This window comes from Manis javanica, chromosome 11 (assembly GCF_040802235.1).
Source record: "Manis javanica isolate MJ-LG chromosome 11, MJ_LKY, whole genome shotgun sequence".
Lineage (NCBI taxonomy): Eukaryota > Metazoa > Chordata > Mammalia > Pholidota > Manidae > Manis > Manis javanica.
This window is the reverse complement of record NC_133166.1, coordinates 28239964-28263813: the sequence shown is the minus strand read 5'-3', so window position 1 is coordinate 28263813 and position 23850 is coordinate 28239964. Positions and strand designations below refer to the sequence as shown.

Sequence of the window (23850 nt, the reverse complement as noted above, 5' to 3'; positions counted from 1 at the left end):
GACACTCCTAAAGGACAGGGGCTTCACAGCTGGATGGAATCATCCTGGCACACTTAGCCTAGGAGCTGGGAACCTCGGGAAACTTCAGGCGCCCTAACTCCCTGGGTGGCAACACAGCTCTGAAGCCCCTCATGGCCATAAACAGCCTGCTGTTCATTTCCCCTCCTGCTTGGCCCAGGCAGAGCAGCCTGGGATCAGCCACACCCACAGCAGCTGCACAGAGCCTCCTCCCAGCATGCAGCCGCCTGGGCCAGACCAGGGGACGCCACCGGTGTAAAGCATCCTGGTTTAGGCAGAGGTGCGAAAGGGTGCTGTTCTCACAGGAGAGCATACCATGTGCACCTGCCTCTCCCCACAGGGTTCTGTGCTGCCCCGCCCACTGTGGCTCAGGAAATTAACCCAGAGCCTGCTCCTGGTGTGTGAGTAACCGGCACAGGCAGTGGCGAAGGGCAGGGCAACCAGCAAGCAGGAAGGAACTTTGTTCTCCCAGCTGACACACGCACTACCTGCCTACGACTACCTCTATTGCATTGAAAAGGCAGAAGAAGTTGGTCCAGTTCAGAATCACCAAGACAACCCCTGAGAGGGGAGTAGGGAGATAGATTTAACCAATCTTCCTGTAAAAGAATTCAAAATAAAGGTCATAACCATGCTTATGGATCTGCAGAGAAATATGCAAGAGCTAAAGGATCAAGTTGGGAGGGAAAATACAGAAACGAAACAATCTCTGGAAGGATTTAAGAGCAGACTGGATAAGGTGCGAGAGGCTGTTAATGGAATAGAAATCAGAGAATAGGAATACAGAGAAGCTGAGGCAGGGAGAGATAAAAGGATCTACATGAATGAAAGAATATTAAGAGAACTGTGTGACCAATCTAAATGCACCAATATTTGCATTATAGGGCTCCCAGAAGAAAAAGAGAGAGAAAAAGGGATAAAAAGTGTAGCTGAATAAATAATTGCTGAAAACTTCCCCAAATTGGGGGAGGAAATAGTCACTCAGACCATAGAAGCCTACAGATCTCCCAACACAAGGGACCCAAGGAGGACAACTGCAAGACATATAATAGATAAAATGGCAAAGATCAAAGACAAAGACAGAGTATTAAAGGCCCCAAGAGAGAGAAAAAAGGTCACCAGAAAGGAAAACTCATCAGACTATCATCAGACTTCTCAACAGAAACATTACAGGCCATAAGAGAATGGCATAATATATTTAATGCAATGAAACAGAAGGGCCTTGAACCAAGAATACTGTATCCAGCATGATTATCATTTAAATATGAAGGAGGGATTAAACAATTCCCAGACAAGCAAGAGTTGAGGGAATTTGCCTCCAAGAAACCACCTCTACAGGATATTTTAAAGGGAATGCTCTAGATGGAAGCACTACTAAGGCTAAATAGATGTCACCAGAGAAAATAAAATCACAGCAAAGAAAGCAGACCAACCAAATACTAACTAAAGGCAAAAAATAAAATAAACTATGCACAAAAGTAGTCAAAGGAAACACAAAAGAGTACAGATTAAAATACCTAACATATAAAGAATGGAGGAGGAGGAATAACAAGAGAGAGAAATAAATAATCATCAGACAGTGTTTATAATAGTTTAATAAGTGAGTTAAGTTAGACAACTAGATAGTAAAGAATCTACCGTTGAATCTTTTGTACCCACGAATCTAACGCCTGCAATGGCAATAAATACATTTCTTTCAATAATCATCCTAAATGTAAATAGACTGAATGCACCAATCAAAAGACACAGAGTAATAGAATGGACAAAAAAGCAAGACCCATCTATATGCTGCATACAAGAGACACACACAGCCTAAAAGTCAAGGGACGGAAAAAGATATTTCGTGCAAACAATACAGAGAAAAAAGCAGATGTTGCAGTACTTGTATCAGACAAAATAGACTTCAAAACAAAGAAATTAAGAAGAGATAAAGAAGGACATTACATAATGATAAAGGGGTCAGACTAACAAGAGGATATAACCATTATAAATACATATGCACCCAAACCAGGAACACCCACATATGTGAAACAAATACTAACAGAATTAAAGGAGGAAATGGAATGCAATGCATTCGTTCTAGGAGACTTCAACACACCACTCACTTCAAAGGATAGATCCACCAGACAGAAAATAAGTAAGGACACAGAGGCACTGAACAACACACTAGAACAGATGGACCTAACAGACATCTATAGAACTCCACATCCAAAAGCAGCAGGATACACATTCTTCTCAAGTGTACATGGATCATTTTCCAGAACAGACCATATACTAGGCCACAAAAAGAGGCTCAGTAAATTCAAAAAGATTGAAATTCTACCAACCAACTTTTCAGACCAGAAATGTATAAAACTAGAAATAAATTGTACAAAGAAAACAAAAAGGCTCACAAACACATGGAGGCTTCACAACATCCTCCTAAATAATCAATGGATCAATGACCAAATTAAAGTAGAGATCAAACAATATGTGGAGACAAATTACAACAACAGCACAAAGCCCCAACTTCTGTGGGATACAGCAAAGGCAGTTCTAAGAGGAAAGTATATAGCAATCCAGGTATATTTAAAGAAGGAAGAACAATCCCAAATGAATAGTCTAAAGTCACAATTATTGAGATTGGAAAAAGAAGAACAAATAGGCCCAAAGTCAGTGGAAGGAGGTACATAATAAAAATTAGTAAAACTAATATACTAAATATTTAAAAATTCAGTACAACCACAATACAAGTTCCCAGACTCAACTCAATCCAGATATACAAGAATTCTCAGTCCAGTGCGGAGACACATATATAAACATTAGGACACTGGTCAACATATATGCATAATTGGCAGTAGTAGGAAAACAAGAAATGTAACAAGGAATGGGAGTCAAGGTTTAAAATTATGTGTGAAATAGACATCTCAAGACAAATCAGTACTAGGAGCAAAAAGTGCAGAAGCCTAACTCTTCGTAATGGGCAAGCGTGTAGCCTCTGAAGCCAAAATGCATGAGTCATTGTAAGATACAGGACAAGTGACAGAGTATATCTTGTCTCAGTGTCATCTATAAAATAGAGATAATCACAGCACCTACTTCACTGAGTGCTGTGAGGTTTAAAGACATTAATATATGTAAAACATTGCTGGACACATGAGAAGAACTCTAGGAATACTAATATTACAATAAGAATGATAATGGTAATGTCAATTACTACTGGTAATGATTATAAAGACGATAACTTGGATAGAAGTCTGGAAAGAGGAATTAGGCAGGTGTCAAATATTCAAGACCTTTTATGCTGAGGAATTTGAATCTTATTTTGTGAATTATTTCCAGATATAAGTTAGCTTTCCTCTTATTCCTGAAAGCACCCCTCTGAAAACTACTGACATCATTTTCACTTCAAGCAGTAGGTAAGTCATCTCCATTGAGCAGTTCGCAGTACATTTTCATGTTGAATGCAGAAGCTATTTCCTTTTGTCATCGGTGCTAATAGGCCACCCATTCCAATTAGTGTAATAATAGAGAAGCATTTCTAAGTCATAGAGTATCTCGTTTCAATGGAGATGTAATGAAATCTCTTCTTTTTGTCATCTGAAAAAGTTTAGCTAGAATGAGAAGAAACTCTTAAATATGGAAGTTAAATCTGAGAATTCAAGAGTAGAGATACAGATGAAACAAAACAAGTAGAGGGACCAAAGTAGAAACATTATTAGAAGCACAGAAGGAAGCACACTTGTCTCTTTAAAAAGGAATGAGAAAGTGTCATTTCTCAGAGATGAGCTCTTGAACCCCAGACAACTGTGAGCAATTTGTCAATTGCTCTGAAGTGTGGCAGAGTCAACCCCTGGGTCTCAGCCATGTGGATTGGGTACTGGTTTCCATGAGGCTGAACACACAAGAGGACACTTCTGCCTCAAGTATGTCCTGGCTGTCATTGCAGTCCACCGACTATCAAAACAGTAGAATAGTAGCTCTTACAAATGAAATGAATTAGACTGATAGGCACCCTGGGTGCATGGAAAAACGACCAAATAAATAAAGTGCCTGCATGGCATGGTGGAAAAATCACAGCCATTTGCCATGGCTCTGAATCCTGGCTCCACAATATAACCTGGCACCTTAGGCAACTCATTTAATTTCTATGAACCTCAGTTTCTTCTTCTAGGAAACAAAAGTAACACACATAGGATTTAGATGCTTCTTAAAGTTTCTGGATCATAATGGGTCCTTAATGTATATTAGTATCTCTGAAAATATAAATGATAGCAACAAATACACTGATAAAACTTAGGAATGGGATAGTTTTGCATTCACTCTTACAGTATTTGTGATTTGATAGGAGAGCAATACCTAGAAACTTTCCTGACTCTGATTGCTCCCCATGTTTCCTTCAATGCCAATCAGACAAGAACCTGGGGCTGACAGAACCTTTGGTGTCTTTGTGGCCTCTGGGTTACCATCTTCCTCACTACCCATCAGGAGCAGTCCCTAGACCTTGTCTTCTGCTTTGGTTCCTTTTCTTAAATTTTTCTGACTTAGGATCCTGGTTTCAGGCTCCACTCTCATCCTCAGTGACAAGGGATCTACTGTCCCATTTTTCCTTTTTCTCTGAGGGCCTGATTATTCCATGGACCCATGGAAGGATAGTACAAATGATTTATAATCAAGTACTGACAGCAGCCTGGAATCTCTCCTGAACTCCAAACTTTTGGTAGAAACCCCAGGAGACGAGTGTGGCTTCAATAACAGAGAGGCTAGCCACACTCTCAGAAGGTCAGGCTTGACCTGAACCCTACATCTGGCACGGGTTCTGTTGTCCCATGGCTCATTCTAGTCCTGCCCCTCCCTGCCTATGCAATGAATAGCTAATCATAAATGAAGCACCAGAATACACAGCTTGCAGCTGATAATAGTTCTTGTCCGTTTGTGACTTGGGATTCTCTAAAATCCTATTTCTCTCCTGCAGTTCCCTGGTTAGGGACTCCAGCTCACTGACTGCCTTGCTCGTCTCTGTGGGGCTCTTCCCTAACCCCACAGCTGTGTCTGACTCTGTCTTGAGTAAGTCATTGGCTGCTTCTGGCTGCTTTTGTAATTGTGCCAGCTTCCAATTAGCAAGCTGTGAATTCTGATTTATTGTCTTTAAAGTCTTCCAATGGATCCTTTAATGCATTAACCTCATTTTCTACATTCCTCCTCTTCTCATTTTCCTGTGCTGCTTTTCTTTAGTACTCATTAATTCTATGTTGTAGTAACATTTTCTCCTTTTTAACCTGAGACACTTTAGATTCTAGATTTCTCCTTTGATTCCCCTCTTCAACCAATTCTTTCATTATCTTGTCTAGTTTTATGTTTGAAGTTCTGCACTTCTGCTCCATTTTATCTTTTAATTGCATTTCACTATGCAGCTGTTCTTCCAGCTTACAAAAGGTTTTTTGCAAATTTTCCTGCAAGCTGTTATGTACATTGGAGCTCTTTCTATTATCATTAGGATTAACTGAAGACAAGTATCTACGATTGCTGTAATATGTAAATCCTACAAAAGGTAGCTGATTGCCAACAAAACTTTAGGTATAGGGAATATTTTTTCAGCTCCTTTAACATCTTCTAAATCATCAAAGTTCTTGTATCAATGTCACTGCTTAAGTGTGGTACAACTGGTGCTACAGTGTCTCGGAGTGTTTCCCAAGCCCACAGATCATTTTTGAAGAAGAGATGTCATTTGATTTCTTCTACACCATTTCACCCTAATCTCTCCTCTCTGTCGGTAAGGAAGGCACAAATAAGATTTTTTGCTTCTTCTGATATGTCATTATCATCATGGAAGGTAAGTGAATTTTTATAGTTCACAGTCTTACTACAAGTTCCAACCAGTCTTACTACAAGTTCCAACCAGAGAACCTACATAAAAATGTGTAGAACCTACAAGCATTTCATATAAAAATACCCCAATGGCCCACAAGTCATTCTCATCCATAAGAACCATCACCACCTGGGGATTTTAATACTTCAGGGGACATATAATCAGGTGTTCCAATTGATGTATCACATCATACCATACCTTCTTTACTCATCTTCACACAAGTACTAAAATCTGCTAACTTCAAATGTCCAGATTTATCAAGCAGCATGTTATAAGGCTTCACATCCCTATGAATGAAACCAATGGAATGAATTGCAGCTAATGCAAGAACTACTTCCGCAGTATAGAACTGTGCCCATTTTTCAGGCACATCATAGTTGCTCATTAAGTCCACAAGATCTCCACCAGGCATGTACTCCGTCACCGTGTAGAGGTAATGATCATCTTGGAATGCATAAAACAGCTGAATGACCCAAGGACTGTTAGCAAAAGCCACGATGTCCCTTTCTTCCCAGAGAAAAGCAGAATCAGATCTCTTAATCATTTCATTTGCTGAGAAGCTTCATAGTATATACCTGCCTGATGGATTTATGCCTTACCGATTGAACTTCAAATGCACCTCTACCAATCACCTTCACTACTTCATAATCTTCAACATTCATCCATAAATCTCTAATTTTATTTATTGTGCCTTTATATCTACTTAAAAAGTTTTCAATATTTTTGTTTTTTCTAAAGGCAGGAAAATCCAAATCATATACCAGAGCATCAAATCCATCCAGCAAACAATCTGAATTCACTTCCGATTTGGGATCCTGCAACAGGTAGTTGAATTTCTCAAATTGACTCTCAAAACTGTCTCCAGTTGACATGATGCTGTTACTGTGCCAGTACCCTTGTCCCAGCACCAGCAGCAGAAAGCAATTTATTTATTTATTTATTTTTATTTTGGTATCATTAATCTACAATTACATGAAGAACATTATGTTTACTAGGCTCCCCCCCTTCACCAAGTCCCCCCCACATACCCCTTCACAGTCACTGTCCATCTGTGTAGTAAGATGCTGTAAAATCACTACTTGTCTTCTCTGTGTTGCACAGCCCTCCCCGTGCCCCACACACACTATACATGCTAATCGTAGTGCACTCTTTCTTTTACCCCACCCTTATCCCTCCCTTCCCACCCATCCTCCCCAGTCCCTTTCCCTTGGGTAACTGTTAGTCCTTTCTTGGGTTCTGTGATTCTGCTGCTGTTTTGTTCCTTCAGTTTTCCTTTGCTCTTATACTCCACATATGAGTGAAATCATTTGATACTTGTCTTTCTTCACCTGGCTTATTTCACTAAGCGTAATACCCTCTAGCTCCATCCATGTTGTTGCGAATGGTAGGATCTGTTTTTTTCTTATGGCTGAGTAATATTCCATTGTGTATATGTACCACATCTTTATCTACTCATCTACTGATGGACATAGAAAGCAATTAGACCAACGTCCTCTGGCAGTGGGTTCCCAGTGAGCGGAAACCTCAGGGTCACAGGTGTGTCTGGCTCCCTTCCTCCCCGAAGTGAGGGGATCTCCACTCTCCAGACCTGTGGCCACGGCACAACAGTCACTCTCTGTTTGTTACATCACTGTGGAGGCTGCAGCCACAGTGTCTGGTGGGGCAGCGCAAGGTCGGTGCCCAACGTGGGCTTAGGAGAGGGAAGGCTGGAGAACCAACAGTGAGGAAGACTAGAGTTGGGCTGGTGACTGCTGACTCAGGAGCTTCTGGGAAGGGCCTGTGGCCCAGGCTTTGGAAAGCGGCCATTGCTGAGCCCTAGCTTTTTCTTTTTGGGTAATGAAAATTTTATTTCTGAAAGTATGGTCACTTTTTTTTTCCTGCTATTATTAATGTACAATTACATGAACATTATGGTTACTAGACTCCCCCTATTAAGTCCCCACCACATACCCCATTACATTCACTGTCCATCAGTGTAGTAAGATGTTATAGAATCACTATTCGTCTTCTCTGTGCTATACTGCCTTTCCTGTGTCCTCCCCCACCTACATTATGTGTGCTAATCTTAATGCTGCTTTACCCCCTTATCCTTCCCTTCCACCCATCCTCTCTAGTCCCTTTCCCTTTGGTAACTGTTAGTCCATTCTTGGGATCTGTGAGTCTGCTGCTGTTTTCTCCCTTCAGTTTTTGCTTTGTTGTTACACTCCACAGGTGAGTGAAATCATTTGATACTTGTCTTTCACTGCCTGGCTTATTTCACTGAGTATAATACCCTCTAGCTCCATCCATGTTGTTGTAAATGGTAGTATTTGTTTTCTTCTTATGGCTGAGTAATATTCCATTGTGTATATGTACCATATCTTCTTTATCCATTCATCTACTGATGGACACTTAGGTTGTTTCCATTTCTTGGCTATTGTAAACAGTGCTGCGATAAACAGGGGTGCATCTGTCTTTTTCAGACTAGGCTCCTGCATTCTTAGGGTAAATTCCTAAGAGTGGAATTCCTGGGTCAAATGGTATTTCTACCTCAATACCGCTTTCCACAATGGTTAAACTATTTTACATTCCCACAAGCAGTGTAGGAGGGTTCCCCTTTCTCCACATCCTCACCAACATTTGTCTTTTGGATGTTGCCCATCCTAACCAGTTGGAGGTGATATCTCATTGTGGTTTTAATTTGCATTTCTCTGATGATTAGGGATGTGGAGCATCTTTTCATGTGCCTGTTGGCCATCTGAGTTTCTTCTTTGGAGAAGTGTCTGGTCAGCTCCTCTGCCCATTTTTTAATTGGCTTATTTGGTTTTTGTTTGTTGAGGTGCGTGTGCTCTATATAATTTGGATGTCAACCACTTATCAGATATCTCATTTATGAATATATTCTCCCATAGTGTAGGATATGTTTTTGTTCTACTGATGGTGTCCTTTGCTGTACAGAAGCTTTTTTAGTTTGATATAGTCCCACTTGTTCATTTCTGCTTTTGTTTCCCTTGCAGCTTTATTGATATATAATTGACATGTTATGCAAGTTTAAGGTATAAGTGTTGATTTGATACATTTACATATTACAAAATGACTACCACCATTAACAATAGCTAACACCTCCATTCAGCTTGATCTTTAAGCTTTAATACTACTAACCAAGTGTCCAGAAAAGACAAGTAATATTTTAGTGCACTGGTCAGAATGTACCTCAGGTGCTGTAGTCAATGCTGAGAGCAACACTATTTGTCTCTGATGAATTCTTCAGGTGCCAGTTTGTTTGGTTGTTGGGGTGGGCCCAGAAACATGTGAGTATCAAGGCATATTCCTTTCCTGGTAAGTAGGATGTATGTTTTGGTAGCACTGGACAGCACAGGGAAGCCTAAAGGCATTAAAATTGGGAATGAGGAGACTAGGTTAGCAAAGAGCCCTGAAAAAGAGATGGGAAAGAGGAGGCGGAGCCAACATGGCGGCGTGAGTAGGACAGTGGGAATCTCCTCCCAAAAACATATATATTTTTGAAAATACAACAAATACAACTAATCCTAAAAGAGAGACCAGAAGACACAGGACAACAGCCAGACTACATCCACACGTGCGAGAGCCCAGCGCCTGGTGAAAGGGGTAAGATACTAGCCCTGGTCTGGCAGGACCCAAGCACACCTCCCCCCAGCTCCCGGCAGGAGGGAGCGGGAGCCCAGGACTGCTAAACATCCAGCCCAGCCACCCGCACCAGAGCGCAGACACAGTGCGTGCGTAGAGGGCTGGAAACTAGGGAAACAGGGCAGCAAGACCTCTGAGCAGGTTCCAAAGCTGATGCCCCTGTGACAAAGAAAAGTGAGTGCTTTTTGAAAGTCTTAAAGGGACAGGGATGTAACAGCTGGACAATACAGGTCACAGTCCAGTGGCTGGAAATTACAGGGAAAACCGGGTGCACTAACCCCCTGGGCAACAGCTCTGAGACCCCTCACGGAGGTAAACAGCCAAACAGCCTCCCAGTCTATTACCCCTCTGGGTGCTGCAAAAGCAGAGAAGCAGCCTAAGGCAGGCCCCACCCTCAGAAAGGGAGCTTCCTCCATACCGGCCGGGCAAGACACAAAGACCCAGTCTACATGCAATTACCCAACACAAGCCACTAGGGGTCGCAGTTGTCCCAGTAAAGAAAGGCCAGTAGCAAGTGAAAAGTTTGGCCCTCCCAGCCCACAGTCAATAGCACCTGTCAACATGAAAAGGCAAAAAAATATGATCCAGACAAGACTAACCCAGACAGCTTTGGCATCTGCTACATCTTCCCCTGAGAAGGAACCTGGGGAGATAGATTTAACCAGTCTTCCTGAAAAAGAATTCAAAACAAAAGTCATAACCATGCTGATGGACTTGCAGAGAAATATGCAAGAACTAAGGAAGGAGAATACAGAAATAAAACAAGCTCTGGAAGGACTTCAAAACAGAATGGACGAGATGCAAGAGACCATTAATGGACTAGAAAAGCGATGGGAAAGGGTTTTCAGGATTAGCCTTGTAAGCTGCTGAGAGCAGAAAGGATTGGCTCATGGTTATTTCCTTATTTTCATTCAGTAGTTTCAGAATAAAATAAGGAAATAATTACCAGGAGTTTGTGGCACATCAATCATTGGAGTGATATCTAAAATTGATTTAAGTTTGTAGATGAATTGCCTTGTTTCATTCAAAAGCATATTTGATGGGTTTTGGTGGTTGTTTTTGTTTTGCTATTGTTAACCCTTCAACAAATAAGAATTACCTCCTCATAGATTGCTGTACAAAGTTAATCAGTATTTCAATTAAAAAGTAGAAAAAATACTGATAAAGAATAAAATTATCACACTTTATAGATTAAGATATCTTCCTTCCTATGGTATGCAGGTTGATTCAACACAGGGGTTAGGGAGAACCTCAACCAGGATTAGGAGGAAAATGAATGCCCTTGTGAAAATAGGAGAGGAATCCAATATCAGATTTAGCATATAAAAAGCCTTGCAATTGAAAAGATAATCATATGGAGTGAGGGTAGAGGAATAAATAACATAGCTACCATTTGATGTGCATTTTCTCTGTGGAGGGAAGGACAAATACATCCATTGAACATAGCGTCACATAGGATGGATATTATTCTAAGATAATGGAATTGGAATCAAGAAAAGTTAATATTTGCCATGTTCACAGAACTGGAAAATGACAGGAGTAATAGGAATCTTCTTTATTTGTGTTTTCCACTAATGCCAATGAATATTCTGTCTCACTGTACTCCCTGGAAATGGCTGTAGTTGTGTCAGGTGTCAGGGATAACCAGAAATGTATTCTGCAGTAGAATGAGAAGCTTAACTGTGCCTGAACTAGAGGAGGGGATACACAGTGTTGACTAAAGCAACAATGAGTGGACCATTCCAGTCCAGATTTGAGGGAAAACAAAATCTCTGATTCAAAAAGACATATGCACCCCTCTGTTTAATGTAGCACTGTTATGCTCAGTGAAATAAGCCAGGCAGAGAAAGACAAGTGCCAAATGATTTCCCTCATTTGTCGAGTAAAACAACAAAGCAAAACTGAAGGAACAAAATAGCAGCAGACTCAGAGATTCCAAGAAGGGACTAGTGGTAACCAAAAGGGACAGATGTGGGAGGGCGGGTGGGGAGGAAGGGAGAAGGGGATTGAGGGGTATTATGCTTAGTACACATAGTGTGGGGGATCACAGGGAAAATAGTGTAGCATAGAGGAGGCAAATAGTGAATCTGTGGCATCTTACTACACTGATAGACAGTGACTGCATGGGGTATGGGTGGGTACTTGATAATATGGGTAAATGTAGTAAGCACAGTTTTTTCATGTGAAACCTTCATAAGAGTGTATAACAATACCTTAAAAAATTTTTTAATGCTACATTTCCATACATAGTTAATTCCATTTTTCTTGACAGATGGAAAGGTATTTCAAGGTACACCAGAAGCCACTCAATTTTTTTTCCCAGGGACCAGAGTAAGCCCAGCAGGAGCACCTGCAGGGGAGGCCATTGCCAGGGCTGGCTGCTGGGGTTTTCAGTGGGGGTAGAGTCAGCTGCCAACTGCCTGGAAGTGGGTAATGTCAGAAGGAGGTTAAGCCTTGTCTTAGTACTGGTAGCCAAAGCCAGGAACATTCTATCTCTGATACTCGACATACCACACATCCAATCCAGCAGCAAATCCTTTTGGTTGTATTTTCAAAATATATTCAGAATCTCATTACTATTTCCTGCTTCTACCATTACAACCTGGTCTAAGCCACAATCAACTCTTTCCCAGGAAATTCAGATAGATTCTTAACTACTCTCCCTTCTTCTAATTATATCTCCCCAACCTCAACCTCTTCTCCATATGCCAATCCAAGTTATCCTTTTAAAACATGTCAGATGATGCAACTTCCCTTTCTAAAAACCTTCGTTATTGTTTCAGATTAAAACCAAATTCTGGACCATGGCTTAGGAGACCTTATATCCTATGTTCCTCTCATGTTCACTACTGCTATGACCTTACCTCTTACCAGTCTTGTTTCACTCACTCTGTTCCAGCCTTTACAATAGCATTTCCCTCTACTAGGATATTCTTCTCACCAGACACGAGCATGAATCTCACTCTAAATTCCTTCTAATCTCTGATCAAGTGTCACCGTATTTGAGAACCTTCCCAGATTACACTACATGAAATAGAAACCACCAGTATTCCTTATCTGTCTTTTGCTGATTTATTTTATTTTTCTTCATATCTATATATCTATATAGATACATATTTACATTTTGTCTCCATGACCACAACTAGTCCCAGAAAATAATTCCCATTAAGACAGGGACTTTGTTTTATTAAGTGGTGTATTCCCAGCAGCTAGAACAGAGTCAGGCACATAACAGACATTCAATCAATATTTGTTAAATGAATGAATGAAAGTCACATTTGGCATTTTATTCAGAGAGAAAGGACAGAATTATAACCAAAGACAATGCTAAGGATCAGAACCAGGAGGACACTGCAACAGGAGGAGGACTAGGGGCTAGAGCAGAATTGAGTTCTGATCCTGAAGCTTACTTTTATCACCCACTAGATATTTGAAAAGGGGCATGTTGATTTGAAGCCTGAGTGAAAATCAGGAAGCTGGTGGTTTGAGGATTCCACTTCATTCCCCTTGGGGAAATCAAAACATTTCTTGGCCTCCAGGACCTGTCCCATTCTCTGGAATTATTCATGCTTCTAGGGAGACAATCTTGTGTTGCCTTTATCACTGTGTTTCGAGTGTCTGGACCTGGTACTTGATAAATGATTTGTGAAATGACTGAACTCTGAATGTATCAGGAATTCCCTTTGCAAATCCCAGGTGAGATATGTCCTGGGTCTGGGGATGGGCTGGGGCTCTCTGATGCTCCACCCCCACTGTACTCTCTCCCCTCTCTTCAGAGTCCTTGTTACCCTACTCAGCTAATATTATACCTTGAAAGACAAGAGAGAACCAAATCAGGGCTGAGATGCCTACTTTTCTGTTGTCCCAGTAAATATTACAGTGTGGTCTTCAAGCAGGGTCTTTCCTTCCTTGGAACAGGATCTCTTCTTGGATAGCCTCTGGTTAAAAATAAAGCCACCATCCCTCTTTGCCTGCAGCACTTATTGCAATTCTGGTGTACTTGAATGTAATTTTTATGGACACAATTCTTATTTGTCTTATCATTGTCCTTCATTTCAGTTTTATACATACAAAAGTTAGTATTTTTCCTCCTCAGTGATTACTGCACACAGGGCAGTTTTTGGCTGCAAGCTCCTTTCTTCTTTGATTTTTCTCTGGGTATGGGGGCAGGTCAGACAGCTCCCTCTACTGTCTCCTCAGCATTTTCATGTGACTCTTTTCTCTGCTAGTATATTTTGTGTTCTTTTTAATCAGATTTTACAATATTTTTTTTTTGAGAGGGCATCTCTCATATTTATTGATCAAATGGTTGTTAACAACAATAAAATTCAGTATAGGGGGGTCAATGCTCAATGTACAATCATTAATCCATCTCAAGCCTAATTCTCGTCAGTCTCCAATCTTCTGAAGCATAACAAACAAGTTCTTACATGGTGAACGAATTCTTGCACAGTGAATAAATTCTTACATGGTGAACAGTACAAGGGCATTCATCACAGAAACTTTCGGTTTTGATCATGCATTATGACCTATAAACAATCAGGTCAAATATGAATATTTGTTTGATTTTTGTACTTGATTTATATGTTGATCCCACATTTCTCCTATTATTATTATTATATTTTTAATAAAATGCTGAAGTGGCAGGTAGATGCAAGATAAAGGTAGAAAACATAGTTTAGTGCTGTAAGAGGGCAAATGTAGATGATCAGATGATCAGGTGTGTGCCTATGGACCAAGTATTAATCCAGGCTAGAAAAGGGCAGCAAGACATCCACGGATGCAGAAGATTTCTCTCAAAGCAGGGGGGGTGAGGTTCTGAGCCTCACCTCTGTTGATCCCCAAATTCTCACCTGATGGCCCCCCTGCGACTGTGCCTGTCTTAGGTTGTTCCTCCCTTGAGGAATCTTACCCATCTCTGGCTAACCAGTCATCTTCCGGGGCCATACAGGGAAATGTAAAGTTGGTAAGTGAGAGAGAAGCCATATTGTTTGCAAAGGTTAGCTTTTTACTTCTTTGCACATTTATGCCCTGTGGCTTCTATGCCCAGCACTTGTCTCGTGGTATCTTTACCACCTGGAGGAATTATGATACTCGGTAAATTCGAAATGAGGCACGAATTCTATTTAAGGGTTGTAATTAGGAAGGAAGAAGAAAAGCTATAGAGGTAGCATATGAAGGAAACATGGGAGGATTGATTATTTCTTTGACATATCTTCTTGTAGAGTACCTTAAGTATGTATAGGTTTTAAACTACTAACTAATTTGCACACACATATTAACATAATAGGAATACGGTGACATAAACAAAGCAAATCTATAATTACCATCCATCTCCAGTGAAGCCAAGAAAACCATTTAGGCACCCTAGGCATTTGTGAAAATTTATCTATGATATGATAGATATTGTCCACCTCTGATGGTACTTGAACCATCAGACAAATTAAAGCAGCCCATTTCTGGGATCTGTTCACATCCCATATGTTCTTTTAACCATAGATAGTCTATAGTCATGAGATTTTGGAGTGCTACAACTTGCACCCCTCCCAACTCCTGGTTGAGTTCCAACAGTACAGATCCGGTCAAATTCGTTGTCTCACTGTATGCACATGCCAGCCTAGACATCTCCCTCCTCATTCTTATGGCAAGTCCAGGAGACGGTGGGCTGGATGCAGCCACAACCGCAGCATCGTCCGGATCCCTGTGGAGGCTTTTTGATGATCATCCCCCGGCACAAGTCCCCCAGAGAGTGCTGATGCCGGAAGCTCCTCCTCATATCGTATCTTAGTTCATTTTCTGGGTATCCAAGCTAGGCCTTGATCTTCTATATAGAAACAAACAGACCCTTTGCCCACACTTTGACATGCCCTCTATACCACTGTGCAGAACTCATTGGAGGTCAGCACACAATAACTGCTTCTTTTTTTTTTTTTTAATTAAGAGAAAGGAATATTATCAGAAAAAAGTACCTCCATAGCTGATCATCTGACACCCTTTAAGTGATCAACATTAAGGATATTTAAAGCATGCGTTGATCTTTGATTTACCAATAGTTTTATCCTGTTAAGGAGTAATCCCCCTTTTCTTTCTTTCTTTCTTTTTTTCTTTTTTTTTTTTTAATTTTTAATCTACACTTACATGAAGAATACTATGTTTACTATGCTCTCCCCTATATCAGGTCCCCCCTAACAACCACATTACGGTTACTGTCCATCAGCTTAGCAAAATGTGGTAGAGTCACTACTTGTCCTCTCTGTGTTGTGCAACCCACCCTCCCCTTTCTCCCTCCACCCCATGCATGCTAATCTTAATACCCCTCTTCTTCTTCCCCCCCCTTATCCCTCCCTGCCCACCCATCCTCCCCAGTTCCTTTCCCTTTGGTACCTGTTAGTCCATTTTTGGGTTCTGTAATTCTGCTGCTGTTTTGTTCCTTCAGTTTTTCCTTTGTTCCTATACTCCTCAGATGAGTGAAATCATTTGGTATTTCTCTTTCTCCGCTTGGCTTATTTCACTGAGCATAATACTCTCCAGCTCCATCCATGTTGCTGCAAATGGTTGGATTTTTCCACTTCCTATGGCTGAGTAGTATTCCATTGTGTATATGTACCACATCTTCTTTATCCATTCATCTATCGATGGACATTTAGGTTGCTTCCAATTCTTGGCTATTGTAAATAGTGCTGCGATAAACATAGGAGTGCATCTGTCTTTCTCAAACTTGATTGCTGCGTTCTTAGGGTAAATTCCTAGGAGTGGAATTCCTGGGCCAAATGGTAGGTCTGTTTTGAGCATTTTGATGAACCTCCATACTGCTTTCCACAATGGTTGAACTAATTTACATTCCCACCAGCAGTGTAGGAGGGTTCCCCTTTCTCCACAGCCTCGCCAACATTTGTTTTTGTTTGTCTTTTGGATGGCAGCTATCCTTACTGGTGTGAGGTGATACCTCATTGTAGTTTTAATTTGCATTTCTCTGATAATTAGTGATGTGGAGCATCTTTTCATGTGTCTGTTGGCCATCTGTATTTCTTTTTTAGAGAACTGTCTGTTCAGTTCCTCTGCCCATTTTTTAATTGGGTTATTTGTTTTTTGTTTGTTGAGGTGTGTGAGCTCTTTATATATTCTGGACGTCAAGCCTTTATCGGATCTGTCGTTTTCAAATATATTCTCCCATACTGTAGGGTTCCTTTTTGTTCTATTGATGGTGTCTTTCGCTGTACAGAAGCTTTTCAGCTTAATGTAGTCCCACTTGCTCATTTTTGCTGTTGTTTTCCTTGCCCGGGGAGATATGTTCAAGAAGAGGTCACGCATGTTTATGTCTAAGAGGTTTTTGCCTATGTTTTTTTCCAAGAGTTTAATGGTTTCATGACTTACATTCAGGTGTTTGATCCATTTTGAGTTTACCTTTGTATATGGGGTTAGACAATGGTCCAGTTTCATTCTCCTACATGTAGCTGTCCAGTTTTGCCAGCACCATCTGTTGAAGAGACTGTCATTTTGCCATTGTATGTCCATGGCTCCTTTATCAAATATTAATTGACCATATATGTTTGGGTTAATTTCTGGGGTCTCTAATCTGTTCCACTGGTCTGTGGCTCTGTTCTTGTGCCAGTACCAAATTGTCTTGATTACTATGGCTTTGTAGTAGAGCTTGAAGTTGGGGAGTGAGATCCCCCCTACTTTCTTCTTCTTTTTCAGGATTGCTTTGGCTATTCAGGGTCTTTGGTGTTTCCATATGAATTTTTGAATTATTTGTTCCAATTCATTGAAGAATGTTGCTGGTAATTTGAGAGGGATTGCATCAAATCTGTATATTGCTTTGGGCAGGATGGCCATTTTGACGATATTAATTCTTCCTAGCCATGAGCATGGGATGAGTTTCCATTTATTAGTGTCCCCTTTAATTTCTCTTAAGAGTGACTTGTAGTTTTCAGAGTATAAGTCTTTCACTTCTTTGGTTAGGTTTATTCCTAGGTATTTTATTCTTTTTGATGCAATGGTGAATGGAATTGTTTTCCTGATTTCTCTTTCTATTGATTCGTTGTTAGTGTATAGGAAAGCTACAGATTTCTGTGTGTTAATTTTGTATCCTGCAACTTTGCTGTATTCTGATATCAGTTCTGGTAGTTTTGGAGTGGAGTCTTTAGGGTTTTTTATGTACAGTATCATATCATCTGCAAATAGTGACAGTTTAACTTCTTCTTTACCAATCTGGATTCCTTGTATTTCTTTGTTTTGTCTGATTGCCGTGGCTAGGACCTCCAGTACTATGTTAAATAACAGTGAGGAGAGTGGGCATCCCTGTCTGGTTCCCGATCTCAGTGGAAATGCTTTCAGCTTCTCGCTGTTCAGTATAATGCTGGCTGTGGGTTTATCATATATGGCCTTTATTATGTTGAGGTACTTGCCCTCTATTCCCATTTTGCTGAGAGTTTTTATCGTGAATGGATGTTGAATTTTGTCAAATGCTTTTTCAGCATCTATGGAGATGATCATGTGGTTTTTGTCTTTCTTTTTGTTGATGTGGTGGATGATGTTGATGGATTTTCGAATGTTGTACCATCCTTGCATCCCTTGCATCTCTCTAGCTGCCTGGGATGAACCCCACTTGGTCATGGTGTATGATCCTTTTGATATACTGTTGAATTCTGTTTCTTAATATTTTATTGAGTATTTTTGCATCTACATTCATCAGATATATTGGTCTGTAATTTTCTTTTTTGGTGGGGTCTTTGCCTGGTTTTGGTATTAGGGCGATGTTGCCTTCATAGAATGAGTTTGGGAGTATTCCCTCTTCTTCTGTTTTGTGGAACACTTTAAGGAGAATGGGTATTATGTCTCCTCTGTGTGTCTGATAAAATTCCGAGGTAAATCCGTCCGGCCCCGGGGTTTTGTTCTTGGGTAGTTTTTTGATTACTGTTTCAATTTCTTTGCTTGTAATTGGTTTGTTTAACTTTTGTGTTTCTTCCTTGGTCAGTCTTGGGAGGTTGTATTTTTCTAGGAAGTTGTCCATTTCTTCTAGGTTTTCCAGCTTGTTGGCATATAGGTTTTCATAGTAGTCTTTAATAATTCTTTGTGTTTCTGTGGAGTCTGTCGTGATTTTTCCATTCTCATTTCTGATTATGTTGATTTGTGTTGACTCTCTTTTTCTCTTAATAAGTTGGGCTAGAGGCTTATCTATTTTGTTTATTTTCTCAAAGAACCAGCTCTTGGTTTCATTGATTTTTGCTATTGTTTTATTCTTCTCAATTTTGTTCATTTCTTCTCTGGTCTTTATTATGTCCTTCCTTCTGCTGACTTTAGGCCTCATTTGTTCTTCTTTTTCCAGTTTTGATAATTGTGATGTTAGACTATTCATTTGCGATTGTTCTTCCTTCTTCAAGTGTGCCTGGATTGCTATATACTTTCCTCTTAAGACTGCTTTCGCTGCATCCCACAGAAGTTGGGGCTTAGTGTTGTTGTTGTCATTTGTTTCTATATATTCCTTGATCTCTATTTTGATTTGTTCATTGATCCATTGATTATTTAGTAGCATGTTGTTAAGCCTCCATGTGTTTGTGAGCCTTTTTGTTTTCTTTGTAGAATTTATTTCTACTTTCATACCTTTGTGGTCTGAAAAATTGGTTGGTAGAATTTCAATATTTTGGAATTTACTGAGGCTCTTTTTGTGAGCTAGTATGTGGTCTATTCTGGAGAATGTTCCATGTGCACTTGAGAAGAATGTATATCCTGTTGCTTTTGGATGTAGAGTTCTATAGATGTCTATTAGGTCCATGTGTTCCAGTGTGTTGTTCAGTGCCTCTGTGTCTTTACTTATTTTCTGCCCGGTGGATCTATCCTTTGGGGTGAGTGGTGTGTTGAAGTCTCCCACAATGAATGCATTGCAGTCTATTTCCGTCTTTAGTTCTGTTAGTATTTGCTTCACATATGCTGGTGCTCCTGTATTGGGTGCATATATATTTAGAATGGTTATATCCTCTTGTTGGACTGAGCCCTTTATCATTATGTAGTATCCTTCTTTATCTCTGATTACTTTCCTTGTTTTGAAGTCTATTTTGTCTGATATTAGTACTGCAACCCCTGCTTTCTTCTCACTGTTGTTTGCCTGAAATATGTTTTTCTATCCCTTGACTTTTAGTCTATGCTTATCTTTGTGTTTAAGGTGAGTTTCTTGTAAGCAGCATATAGATGGGTCTTGCTTTTTTATCCATTCTATTACTCTATGTCTTTTGATTGGTGCATTAAGTCCATTTACATTTAGGGTGACTATTGAGAGATATGTACTTATTGCCATTGCAGGCTTTAGATTCGTGGTTACCAAAGGTTCAAGGTTAGCTTCTTTAGTATCTTACTGCCTACCTAAGCTCGCTTATTGAGCTGTTATATACACTGTCTGGAGATTCTTTTCTTCTCTCCCTTCCTATTCCTCCTCCTCCATTCTTCATATGTTGTGTGTTTTGTTCTGTGCTCTTTTTAGGGGTGCTCCCATTTAGAGCAGTCCCTGTAGGATGCCCTGTAGAGGTGGTTTGTGGGAAGCAAATTCCCTTAGCTTTTGCTTGTCTGGGAATTGTTTAATCCCGCCATCATATTTAAATGATAGTCCTGCTGGATACAGTATCCTTGGTTCAAGGCCCTTCTGTTTCATTGCATTAAGTATATCATGCCATTCTCTTCTGGCCTGTAGGGTTTCTGTTGAGAAGTCTGATGTTAGCCTGGTGGGTTTTCCTTTATAGGTGACCTTTTTCTCTCTAGCTGCCTTTAAAACTCTTTCCTTGTCCTTGATCCTTGCCATTTAATTACTATGTGTCTTGGTGTTGTCCTCCTTGGATCCTTTCTGTTGGGAGTTCTGTGTAATTCCATGGTCTGTTCGATTATTTCCTCCCCCAGTTTGGGGAAGTTTTCAGCAATTATTTCTTCAAAGAGACTTTCTATCCCTTTTCCTCTTTCTTCCTCTTCTGGTATCCCTATAATACGAATGTTATTCCTTTTGTATTGGTCACATATTTCTCTTAGTGTTGTTTCATTCCTGGAGATCCTTTTATCTCTATGTCAGCTTCTATACGTTCCTGTTCTCTGGCTTCTATTCCTTCAATGGCCTCTTGCATCTTATCCATTCTGCTTATAAATCCTTCCAGGGATTGTTTCACTTCTGTGGTCTCCTTCCTGACATCTGTGATCTCCTTCTGGACTTCATCCCACTGCTCTTGCATTTTTCTCTGCATCTCATCCCATTGCTCTTGCATTTTTCTCTGCATCTCCGTCAGCATGTTCATGACTTTTATTTTGAATTCTTTTTCAGGAGGACTGGTTAGGTCTGTCTCCCTCTCAGGTGTTGTCTCTGTGATCTTTGTCTGCCTGTAATTTTGTCTTTTCATGGTGATAGAGATAGTTTGCAGAGCTGGTACAAGTGACCGCTGGAAGAGCTTCCCTTCTTGTTGGTTTGTAGCCTTTTCCTGGGAGAATAGCGACCTCTAGTTGCTTGTGCTGGGCAGCTGTGCGCAGACAGGGCTTCTGCTTCCTGCCCAGTTGCTTTGGGGTTTATCTCCGCTGTTGCTGTGGGCTTGGCCTGGCTGGGGCTGTTCCTCCAAAATGGTGGAGCCCCGTTGGAGGGGGAGCGGCCAGGAGGCTATTTATCTCCGTAAGGGGCCTCTGTGCTCCCTGCTGCCCAGGGGGTTAGAGTGCCCAGAGATCCCCAGATTCCCTGCCTCTGGTCTAAGTGACCTGTCCTGCCCCTTTAAGACTTCCAAAAAGCACTCTCCAAACCAAAACAACAACAGCAACAATGAGAGAGGGAACAGAAAGAAAGAGAAAAAAAAAAAAAAAAAAAGGAAAAAACAAGCGATTTTTTTTTTTTTTTTGTCCTCAGGTGCCGGTCCCAGGCACCTGCTCACTGGTCCTGCTGCCCTGTCTCCCTAGCACCAGGGTCCCTGTCCTTTCAAGGCTTCCAAAAAGCACCCACCCACCGGTCCCGCAGGGAAGGAACGCTTGATATTCTTTGTCCTCAGGCACTGGTCCCAGGCACCCGCTCACCAGTCCCGCCGCCCTGCCTCCCTAGCCCCGGGGTCCCTGCCCCTTTAAGGCTTCCAAAAAGCACTCGCCAAAAAGAGAGAAAAAAAGGGGAAAAACGCGCGATTTCCTCTGTCCTCAAGTGCCGGTCTCAGGCACCCGCCCACCAGTCCCACAGGGATAAACGCGCGATATTCTTTGTCCTCAGGCACCGGTCCCAGGCACCCGCTCACCAGTCCCGCCGCCCTGCCTCCCTAGCACCGGGGTCCCTGTCCCTTTTAGGCTTCCAAAAAGCACTCGCAAAAAAGAGAAAAAAAAAAGGGGAAAAACGCGCGTTTTCCTCTGTCCTCAAGTGCCGGTCTCAGGCACCCGCCCCCCGGTCCCGCAGGGAAAAACGTGGGGTACTCTTTGTCCTCAGGCGCCGGTCCCAGGCACCCGCTCACCAGTCCCGCCACCCTGCCTCCCTAGCACCGGGGTCCCTGTCCCTTTAAGGCTTCCAAAAAGCGCTCGCCAAAAAGAGAAAAAAAAAAGGGGAAAAATGCACGATTTCCTCCATCCTCAAGCGCCGGTCTCAGGCACCCGCCCGCCGGTCCCACAGGGAGAAACGTGGGATATTCTTTGTCCTCAGGCGCCGGTCCCAGGCACCTGCTCACCGGTCCTGCCACCCTGCCTCCCTAGCAACGGGGGCCCATCCCTTTAAGGCTTCCAAAAAGCACTGGCCAAAAAAAAACCGCTCCGGTTTCTTTCCACCCGCCGGGAGCCGGGGGGAGGGGCGCTCGGGTCCCGCCGGGCCGGGGCTTGTATCTTACCCCCTTCGCAAGGCGCTGGGTTCTTGCAGGTGTGGATGTGGTCTGGATGTTGTCCTGTGTCCTGTGGTCTCTATTTTAGGAAGATTTTTCTTTGGTATATTTTCATAGCTCTATGTGTTTTTGGGAGGAGATTTCCACTGCTCTACTCACGCCGCCATCCTGGCTCCGCCCCTCAGATTTTACAATATTTTAAAGCCAACTTTCCATTTAAAGTTTCACAGTGCAGAACTACAATCTTTTTTTATCTTTAGAATATCTACTGTTTTCAAATATAATACCACCTTTTCACTTTCTTTCAATTTTTACATCAACAATGAATTCCTCCTTATTGGTTAGAACTAGGCCCTTTATTAGTCAAAGTTCTCCAAGGAAACAGAAATAATAGTATATGTGTAAGTATCTGTGTGTGCGTGTGTGTGAAAAATGCACATATATATCCTGATTATTCCTTTAGATATATAGATGGATGTGTGTGTGTATGTGTGTGTGTGTGTGTGTGTGTGCATGTGTGAGTGCATGAAAGGGACAAGGTAATGGGGGTTACTATCTCTAGAGAGAGACAGAGACAGAGACACACAGAGATTGATATTTAAGGGTTGGCTCACATGGTTATGGAAACTGAAAAGTCCCAAAGATCTACAGTCAACAAGCTGGAGATCTAGGAGAGCTGATGGTGTAATTCCAGTCCAAAAGCCAACATCCTGGGATCCAACAGTAGCTGCTATTCCAGTCTGAATGTGAAGGTAGAAAAAGACCAACATCTCAGTTCATGTAGTCAGGCAAGAGGAATTCCCTCTTACTCAGAGTGGGGGTCAGGGTCAGCCTTTTAGGTCTATTCAGGCCATCAACTAATTGGATAAAGCCCACCCATGTTAGTGAGGGCAACCTGCTTTACTTGGTCTACTGATTCAATGTAAATTTTATGCAAAAACAGCCTCACATATAGACCCAGAATAATGTTTGACCAAATATCTGGACATCTCATGGCCTTTTCAAGTTGACATATAAAATTAATCATAGGCCCTTAGTTGCCAGGTCCCCTAGTTCTTTCTCTACTTTTGGAAAATAAAACTTCAGGGATACACCAAGGTCCTTCTAGGCTCTGCTTCCAACCAGAGGTTTCCTCTAGATATCTAGTTAATTTTTATTCCTTTTCATGACAATAACTTGTCTCTGGCAGGTTTATGTTCTGCATGATGTATTTATCACTCAGTCATTTACTCCACAAGCAAACATTTTCTATTGCTCACCTACTATGCAGCAGGCACTGTGCCTGGAATCATCCACTCCTTTTTTCTCGCCCAGTGGTCTATAGGTATCCATGATTATTTCACTTCAGTTCGTCTCTCCTGCTGGCTTTGCCCACATGCTCTGAGGAAAGGGCCCACTCTCAGTCCTGTGTTTTCTTACATATCTTCTTCATACATAAGCAGTATTTTTTTCACTTCCTGTTAGATCATTTATCATTTTGCATATCTATTATGGCTTATTTCACAGGCAAAGCTAATGGTTGACTCACAGAAA

At 41.4% G+C, this 23850-nt stretch overlaps 1 protein-coding gene and 1 pseudogene across 3 annotated transcripts in view; both read right to left on the bottom strand.

Moving 5' to 3' along the window:
* Positions 1 to 23850, bottom strand: part of LOC140844379 (RNA-binding motif protein, X-linked-like-2) — a 182190-nt gene that overhangs the window by 86201 nt on the left and 72139 nt on the right. The window lies entirely within an intron of this gene.
* On the bottom strand, positions 5746 to 6738 carry LOC108389231 (rho-associated protein kinase 1 pseudogene; annotated as a pseudogene).